Source organism: Lathamus discolor, chromosome 6 (assembly GCF_037157495.1).
Source record: "Lathamus discolor isolate bLatDis1 chromosome 6, bLatDis1.hap1, whole genome shotgun sequence".
Taxonomy (NCBI): Eukaryota; Metazoa; Chordata; class Aves; order Psittaciformes; family Psittacidae; genus Lathamus; species Lathamus discolor.
Genome location: NC_088889.1, coordinates 3,938,576 through 3,948,662, shown reverse-complemented (window position 1 = coordinate 3,948,662; position 10,087 = coordinate 3,938,576).

Genomic DNA, 10,087 nt, shown 5'->3' with positions numbered 1-10,087 from the left:
CAGTAAACTCTGGATCCACACAGCAAGAAAATGCCTGGAGATAAAGCACCAAATGCTCCCCGTGGCAATGCAGAGGTCCACAGGCATGTTGCGGTCCTCAGTGCCCAGAAAGAGGCAGGCTGCGGCTGGGCACCTGTGGCCACACAAAGACCCTGCCCATGTGGCAAAAGCAAAGCAGCTCAGGCAGAAGGAATGGGTCATGCAGCAGCAGGTTCAGGCATCCCTCACCTGCACTGTGGTCCCTATGACACCGTGCTCCTGCCTGGATTGTATCTCCTCCTCCAGCCCCATTCCAGGGGAGGAGAGCAGGCAGGCATTCCTGGAGGCCAGGACCCTGCCCAGCACATCCTGCAGCTCTGGGAATGAGATGGGCACAGACACCAAGGGTGCGCCAAGGACACCCTGTGGCATGGTGAAGGACTCGGCAGGGCCAGCACCCACCCTTGTGTCCCCAAGCCTTCTCCCAGCATTTCCTGTTATGGACACCAAGCCAGAGAAGGCACAGGGAGCCGAGATGGCTCCAACCTCAAACCCCTGCTGCACACAGGGGATCCCCAGCCAGCACAACCCATCCTCGCAGCAGCACTACCATTCTGCTGTCGCCAGGAATGTGAGCTCATGCCAACTATACCCAGCCCAGGATGCCCAGGACACTGCAGCAGCATCAACGAGCAATACCCTGCGTGCGGTGATGGAAAAGATTTGGCAGCAGCTAAGGAAGTTGTCCTTATCCCCGGAGAGGTCTCCCACTGAATGCAGCTAACATGGTGCGGAGAGGAAGGACCAATCTTCCCAGGGCTCCTGTTCTCCGTTGTCCTGGGTTCAGCAGTAGCAGTCATTTTTCTCCTTCTTAGGAGCTAGTGCAGTGCTGTGTTTTGATCTTTTGGCCTGGGAACAGTGCTGATAACGCCGATGTTTTCAGTTGCTGCTCGAATGTTTGGTCTGGCCAAGGACTTTCTGAACCTCATGCTCTGCCAGGGAGGAGGGGAGGCCGGGAGGAAGCAGAGACAGGGCACCTGACCCAAACTGACCAAAGAGGTATTCCATACCACAGCACGTCATGGCCAGGATGTAACGGGGAATGACCCCGGAAGGGAAGGGACTGCAGGGTTGGACGAGGTATCGGTCGGTGCTCGGCTGGGGGGAGTGGGGCGAGTTATCGGTGGGCTGGTGTTGAGGTGTTGTATTCTTTCCTCCTGTTATTTCCTTTATCATTATTATTATTGGTGGTAGCAGCAGTGATTTGTGTGATACCTTACTTACTAAACTGTTCTTATCTCAACCCGTGGGAGTTGCATTCTTTTTGATTCTCCTCTCCGTCCCTCCAGGAGCAGGGGGAGGGCAAGAAGGGGGGGAGTGAGTAAATGAGGTTTGTGGTTGGGTTTAAACCACGACAGTTCTTTTTGGCACCCAACGTGGGGCACGAAGGGTTGAGATAACGACAGAGATGATCGGATTAATAGTTGTCGCAATGCTGATTTATTGGCTCTCAAAGTTGTTTCTCTTGCTCTCGCAGTTTCAGAATGTAGTACATTACTTAGAGCCGGTATTCCCTGTGTTAGTGTTTATCAAGTGTGGGGCTTGGGCTAAGGTTCTTGTTTCACTGTACCTTATGGCAATGGCTTGTAATACGGACGGGCTCCAGCAGCAGGGAGAGATGGACGTGGCCGTGGACCTGTACCTGGCCGCCCCACTGCTCTTCACCACCCTGGCCCTTGTCCTCGCCTCCGTCTTCGTGAGGCTGCGGGGAGCCGAGGGGGAGCGGCCCCGGGAGCCGGCGGCGGCCGAAGCGGCCCGGGAGAGCGGCCCCGGGGACCAGGCGGCGGCGGGAGCGGGGCCCGAGCCCGGGAGGAAGGCGGCTGCCGAGCAGCGGGAGGAGGCGGCCGAGGAGCCGAGCCCCGCGGGGGAGCCGAGCCCCGCGGCAGAGCCCAGCCCTGCGGCGGCCGAGAGCATCCCCCGGCAGCCGCCCGCCGAGCCCCGGGAGGATGCAGGAGCCCAGGCAGCATTTCCCAGCAGGGCAGAGCAGGAAGAGCTGCACTCGGGGAAAGAGAAGCTGGTGGTGGGAGAGCCGGCAAGCACAGCAGCTGCACCAGCCCCAGAGACAAGTACAGCAGCGTCATTCGAGAGTTCTGAAGGGTTTGAATGGCCTTTGGGTACCCTTGGGACCTGCCTGCTGATTGTGATGGGGATCAGCATGTTGGCACACACACAGAGCGTGTTCTACCCACGGCCATTTTGTCTGATCTCAGAAGTTAAGCAGAGTCAGGTTTGCTTCTTGTCTGTGGTTAGACAACAATATGGGAGGACCAAGAGATCTTCCCCAAGGCTGGACAGTCATGAGTGGCAGGGTGTGTGGGACAGTATGAGCGAGTACCTGGTCCACTGGGCCCCTCCAGTGCTTTGGAAGCGTCGGAGATGGAAGGCAGCTCTATGGGGTCCCCAGCAACAAGCTGCAGAAACTGCTGAAGGGGACAGTGAATTATTTTGAGCCTGGTGGGCCATGACACTTCAGGCCATCAGGGCAGAGATGCAACATAGAGATGGACTCATGATCGAGGGGTGGACTTAGCAATGGACACTATTGTTTCCTTCGTTGACTTGACGACCTATCTCAGGAACAGCACAGCTACCAACCCCAGGCCGCTCGGGCCATCAGCTCGCAGGCACCAATGTGGTGGACGGCAAATGGCTTTTATTGACGGGTAACACGGTGTTATATACCCTGAGTTTACAACGTCACTTCCGTCTGCTTACGTCACAAACCAAGTGTTACTGGCTCTAGGGAGAGGGGTCTTATCTTCTTATCTTTCCGTACAACACGACATCTTCCGACCGCCGAACCCTAACTACCACATTTCCCCCCTCCCTATGCTTAACTAAATAGGCTAAAGTATAAAAGTATAAAAACATGCATTATATTTTCATAATAACAATAAAATTGGCTAAAATCTAATAAGTTCTAAAAGAGGTATGTATATCATTATCCACTTATCTTGAGGTATATGTAAGGCATGTAGAGAAAGAGGTACCCAGGGGGCAACTAGGATCAGTGAGGTATAATTGGAGATGGCGAAAGGAGACTTCGAATAAGAACGTTTCTAAAGCAGTTGTTGGCGTTCAACCAACATAATGTCAACTCGTTCTAGCCGGCTCCTGACGAACGATATAAGCTTGTTCAGGACGCAGGGTCCAAAGATCATGAGTGCCATCATGATCATTGCAACTGGCCCCACCAGGGTAGGTATCAGGGTGGTTAGCCATGGTGAATGGTTAAACCATGTTTCATACCACCCTTGTTGGGCTTCTCTGTCCCTTTTTCTTTTTTCTAGACCTTCTCTAAGTTTGGTCATGGTATCTCTGACAACTCCAGTGTGATCTGCATATACACAACATTCCTCTCTAAGCGCTACATACACTCCTCCTTGCTGTAAAAACATTAATGCTCTCCGGTTTTGCAACACTACTTCGGAGAGTGATCTGACGGATTTTTCTAAAGCAGTTATTGATTGCTCAATTCTTACCAGGTCCTTGTCTACGGCTGTCCTTAGTGCTTTGAATTCTTTGCTCTGTTGTACTAGCGAGGCTACTCCTGTACCCACTCCCACACCTCCTAGAATCATTAATGTGGCTCCTGTAAATGCTGTGAAGGGTTCTCGTTTGGACAAGTGATGTTCTGAGGTGATCTGTGAGTGATAAACAAACTCTTCAGAATGATAGAAGATTCTGGGGACTATTGCCACTTGTAGGCAATAATCTGAAGATTCATTAAAAAGTTTCAATGACAAACAAGGTGTGACTCCTATAGTGGAACAGACCCACTTGGCATTACTAGCCGGTAGTAACCATCTTACTGGTCTTTTAGATGGTAATGGTCTCTTTTCCTTAACACACAATCGTCTTTTGTGCTCAGGAACTTTCCCTACACACATGCCTCTTCCTGTCACTTGAGTTAATGTAATTCCTTGTTTTTCTGAGCCCCATGTACACTGCGCTGGGTTAATGGCATTTGAGAGTCTGGGTTTTTTAGTGACTCCCACAGCCTCGTAAAAGGGCGGTCTTATTCCATAACACAGCCAGCAATGTTCAGTAAGACTCGGGTTAGTTCTGTTCAACACCAGGTAACTGACTTGCATCAGTTTCCAAAGGGAGTTGTTACCCCCAAGGTATTTGTTGGGGTTTTGGACAGGCTGAGTGGGGGTGGGGGTATTTGCAGTGTCGGTCATTTCAGGAGCTGTTGTTACATCATCCGGTGTCTCTTTGGCTAAATCATCAGTCAGTACTAGGTTGGGACCTACTGGTAATGGATCATTTGGAACTGTTTCCTTTTTGATGAGAAATAGTCCACCTCTATCCTCTCCTGGTTCCCAATACCTAATTCCCCAAGTTCTACCTATTACCCATCCTGGGTCCTCTGGCTGCAAGATGTCAAGTCTTATATACTGACAATTGGTGTCACCGTCAGCACGCCGACGCCATGCCAATTGCAAGCCTCCACTAGAATCATGACTAGGTGGCTTGCATCCATCAGGTCCCCAACTTGTTTTTAGGAACTTGTCTTCTGTCGAAGGAGACCATGAGGAGGCAATTGTTTCACAACCCCAATAGGCACAATAGTACTGATTTGGTTGATTGCAGTATCCTTTCCCAGGGTTGGAAGCAGGGCACATGTAGTAGCCTTTTAAGTTTAGACATAGCGGTATAGGTACTAGCTGACACAGGCTGGCATTAAAACTGGGAGCCCCTGGAGTTATGATTGTATAACCTTAGCACTTTCCCATTGATATAACGCCCATTTAAATGGCTGGTGAGCCTGGTGACTTATTTCCTGTCCCCTGTTCGTGGCGACACCCAAAACAAAATAATCAGGATGCACTGGAAAGGGTGCAGCTTCCTTACCTGTCCCAAGGCAACCTGGCTCTTACTTATTTTCTGTCCAAAACCTTGAGGTCGTTTCAACCGGGAGGTCCCCAAATCGTTCCGTGTCCTGGCATATTGCCCTTCTCTGGATTCTGCCGAGCTGTCGTTCTTTATTGCCAGTGGGGAGTACAGGTTACGGGGGCGGCCGATGACGAGATCCTGCGGATAAAAACTCAGTTTTCGTTAGTTTTATTTTTGAGGTCTGGTTTGATGGACTTAAGCGAACACCACTTAACTCTGCCATCCTTTTTAACTGCAGCATACCCTCGCCCTGTGAGGACTAGCCTCCATCCTTGCTCCCATTCTCTCAACTCATTTCTAATCATGACTGACGGGCCCTCACCTAGTACTCGAGTGGCCCAGTGTTTTTGGGAGGGGCTATTTACCTCGTCCCCCCTGGGGAATTGATTTAATGCTAACAGAGCAGTCGCTAGCAGGCGCGCTTGGTCTCCCGAGGGAATGGTGTTGACAAAACCTTCTGTCTTTGCCAATACCTCTAACTTAGATTTCAAAGTTTGATTCGCTCGTTCAACTATGGCTTGCCTGGTGCTATTATACGGGATCCCATGTGTTAGAGTGATACTCCATTTAGAAGCAAATGCCCGTACTGATTTGGAGACAAAATTTGGACCGTTGTCTGTTTTAATCTGACTGGGGACACCAAGCCACGCCATGGCCGTCAGCCAATGTTGGATGGTCGCTTTAGAGTCAGTTCTGAGGTGTCGCGTGGCTATGATCACTCCACTATATGTATCTACAGTTACTGCCAACCATGCCCGAGGTTTCAACAGCTGACAAAGCATAAAGTCCGTCTGCCATACCTCAGAGGCCTTAAGACCTCTGGGATTAACTCCACTGGACCACAGTGGTGTTTTCTGACAGTGGGGACACGTGGCGACTATGTGCTTCGCGTCAGCGACCAAAATCCCACATTTCTTTGCTAGTGCTTTGGCTCCAATATGGAGAGACTTGTGTAGCTGACGGGCGTCTCTTAGCATCCACAGTCCTTTTGCAGCAGCGTCTGCTTTGTCGTTGCCGGTTTGGAAGAAACCTTTGATTGGGTCATGACTGTTAACATGGATGACCGATATGGTGCCCTTTCGGGAAAACAGTGCTTCTTCTAGCATCAAAGCTACTGTAGATGTTGACACACCGGGACCTGACATGGCCAAGCAAAGCTTGGCCACGAACATCGAATCGGTCACTACGTTAAGGTGTTCCATTGGGAACAGTCCGCACGCCAGTGCCACTGCCCTCGCTTCTAGCTGTTGGACTGAAAGCGTGTGGTCAGTCATTTTGATGCAGTGCCATTCCCCTTCCGATTGCCATACCACCGCTGCGGTTGAAGTCACTGAGGATGCATCTGTGAAAACTGTTGGTCCTTGTTGGGGTCGGTCCATGACCTTCCATGGGAGGTCGATGTTGACAAGTGCCAACATTTGAGTCCAGGGAGGCTTCGTAGCGTACCGGACTTCTCCACCAAATCCAACGAGGGCTATGGCCAAATACTCTGACATCGCCACTGATTGTGTTGGAAGCTGCTTGCGGAAGGGTAGAAATATCCTGGCGGGTTCGATGCCCAGGTGTCTTAGGGCGAGTTTCCTGCCTTTCATGATTAAGTTACCAAGGCACTCAATTCCTGGAGAAAATGCACAAGATGGTTTTCCCAGTACTATCCATTGTATTGGGCGGGCCTTTTCAGGGGGACCCTGGGCTAATGCTCCTACTCCCCCTCCTTCCGTAAAGTGTACGTACAGATCGAGCAGTATATTCGGATTCCACCTGGTGAGTGTACTTGACAATATCTGCTGCTCGATAAAATCGAGAGAGTTTATTGCCTCCGGCGTTAGAGTTTTTGGTTCCCATGGGTTCTTCCCTTATAGAAGGTCATGCAAGGGGTTCATGGTTTCAGGAGGGATCAGGACAATATTGCGGAGCCATTGTAAGGACCTTACTAACTGTTGTACATCATGGAGCGTCTTGATGTGCCAATGGATTTGTACTAGGGGAGGGGTTATGTAAGAACTTGTGATCCCCACTCCTAAAAAACTCACACATGATCCTCTTTTAATTTTCGCGCTCGCAATTTCGAACCCGCTTATCTTCAAAGTCTCCGAAACCATTGATACTAGCTGGTCCACCTGATTTCCTGATGGTGCGGCAATCAGGATATCGTCCATATATTGAATGATGGTCGTGGTCGGATCACTGTGCCGAACCGGTGTCAACGCCCGGTCCACTGTAATCTGGCAAATAGTGGGCGAGTTGATCATTCCTTGAGGCAACACTTTCCATTGGAAACGTAGGTTGGGGCGTTGGCTGTTTGGGAATACAACAGAAAAAGCAAACCGGTTCCTGTCTTCCTCATGCAGAGGTATGGAAAAGAAACAGTCCTTAATATCAAGGACAGCACAAGGTTGTCCTTCTGGTATCATAGAGTTCATGGGCAACAGCGTTTGGACAGGACCCATTGGCTCGATTCTTTTGTTTACTTCACGCAGATCATGAAGAAGGCGAAATCCCTTACCATTCCTCTTGGGTGTAACAAAGACCAGGGTATTCCATGGGCTGGTGGAAGGTTCTATATGGCCTTGTTGTAGTTCGCGGTCAACTAGCTCAAGACCATCCATTCGAGGCTTAGACAGGGGCCACTGCTCGACCCACACTGGATCGGATGATTTCTAAGACAATTTAATTGGTGGAGGCGGGTGTGTGGCAGTGGCCCTTACTATAAATTTGTCACCTTGGCTTTTAATAGGGCTAAAGCGTCCCTCCCTAACAGGGGTGGGACTCCTGACATAACATATGGAAAAAGGGTAATAGTTTTCTCCGGTCCTTTTTCAGTATGAAGTGTGATTGCTATCAGTTGGGCACTCCTCCGAGCTCGGGATAATCCCCCCACTCCACCCACCATAGAGGCGTCTTTCAATTTCCAACACGGGGGCCAGTTCATCTCAGGGATAACAGTAACGTCTGCCCCAGTATCAATCAGGAAAGGGACACTGATGGTGGTACCAGATAAGACATTATGGAGGGAACAGACCCCCCACACCACTGGCGGGTTATCACAGTTCACGGCCAGGGCCACCCTGGGGTCCCGCTCCCAGGGGTTGGTCCTTGTTGACCCTGGGGTAGGGACAGATCTGGCTGAACCATCGGTTGGACCATAAAGCTGGTTGCTTCTCGAGGGGGTAATGGGTTTGGGAGTGCCTCGCCCCATCTGGGGTTGGCATAGTTGGGCCACCTCATGTCCCAAGTGGGAGAGGACTGTGCGCGGCCCAAGTGTCCCCTCCCCGCCCCGTTTCCCTGGGTTTTAGATCTACATTCCTTAGCAAAATGCCCTTTCTTTCCGCAGGCCCAGCACGGTCCTCTGGGTTGGTTCCGACGTGGGGGAGGCGCTATTAGTGGCTTTTCCGACTGAGGACAGTTTGGTGCAATGTGGCCCACCCGGCCACACTTAAAACACGCCGTCATATTAGCCATCGTGGTGTAGACAGCCGCCTGGATCGGGGACAGTTGCTCTTCTTTTGCGACATGCTTAATCATGTCCGCAATGCTTGACCTCGCCGGCAATGATCGTAAAATTTCTTTGGTTGTTGAATTGCATTGCTGGCGTAAGCATTCTGTGACAACTGCGCCTTTCGCTTCCGCAGGCAGGGACAAGGAGTCGACCGCTGCCTGGAGGCAGTCTACAAATTGTGTAAAACTCTCACTTTCATTTTGTTTTATTGTAGACCATGGCGATGGCTTAGCAACGACTCTAGAAGCTTCACGAATAGCTTCTCTGGCTGCACGGGTAGTTGTCATTACTTCAGAGGGCCGCAGGCCCTGGGCCTGCGCCTGGGGGGTGATCATTGCCGGATCTATACCTGTTAATCGCTGCAGGCTGGAGCCGTGTAGTGGATGATCCGCCCCGGTTACTTGAGCTAGTTGTGCTATACAGTTGTATTCCCATTCTTGATTAAAAACAATCATCCCTGCCCCGTCAAGAATCATTTTACGGGTTTGTTTTATATCGAACGAGAGCATATCATCTCCCCCCAAAACACCATCTATGAGGGTGGAGACCATGGCAGAATTAAGCCCTTTATCTGCGATTGCCTTAACAATCGCTTGTATATCTTTTGGATTTATTGGCGAGTAGACCCTCTGCCCCCCATCTGTCACCCGGACCGGGAACAATAATTTGGGTGATGGGGTCCAGGCGGCGCAAGCAGTCTTTATTTTCCTCCGGTCCGTGAGGGGGAGTCCTCCCACTTTGTCCATCTGCGTTTCCTCCTCCTCTAGGCTTGAATCGGTTGTGACCCACTCGTCCCGGCTGGTGCCTGCTTCAGAGTCAGAGCTCGACTGCCTGCTCCCTGCCGGCTCCCTGCGCCATTCTGCCGGGCTCCGGCCCCGCCCGCTTTTGTTGCGGGCGGCCGCTCCCCCTCTCTCGGTCCGCCCCCCCTCCTCGGCGGGCTGTTTGCCGTACGAGGGTATTTTTCCCGGTGCCCGCTCCGGTCGCTTTCTGCCCCTCGCTGCGCTCTCCTCCCGTTCCCGGGTGCCTCCCCCCGTTCTCTCCTCCCCGTTCCTTCTCTCCTCCCCCTCCTCCCTGCGTGCCCATGATGATACCGGCGCTTTCTCCTTTTTCCCGCCTCGGGCGTCTTCGCCCCGCCCTCCGCCTTTGTGCTCGGCGCCATCTTGGGGCGCATATGGCGGCGGTCTAGCCCAGGCTGCCTCAGACTCCGCTTTCTCCGCGGCGCCCCCGGCCTCCTCGGCTCGCCTGCCCCAGAAAGATTTATCTCGATTCTGTCCCTCCGTTAACATGTCGGGGCCCGTGTCGGGACCCGGTCGAGGGGACGAGTCGCCCTCTTGGTGATCTTTGGGCTCAAGACAATCAGCATCGTCTGGGGGGTGCAAAGTCTGCGTGGCCGCCCCGACTCCCAATCTCGGGGTGGCCAACAAACAGTTCTCTGCCGCCTTCCAGGTCTCCTGCTCTTGTACGGCCTTTTTCAGAGCCCGTACAACTTTCCCCCATGACTTAAAATTTTCCCCACAACCCGAAGACACCGTTTCACCGTTTCTTCGGCTAACGCTTTAGTACATTTATCCCACACTTCGGGGTGCAGAATATCCCCCGGCTGGGCAATAACCCCAGTTTGCAAGAGCCTCGCAACTACGAGAGTAAAAT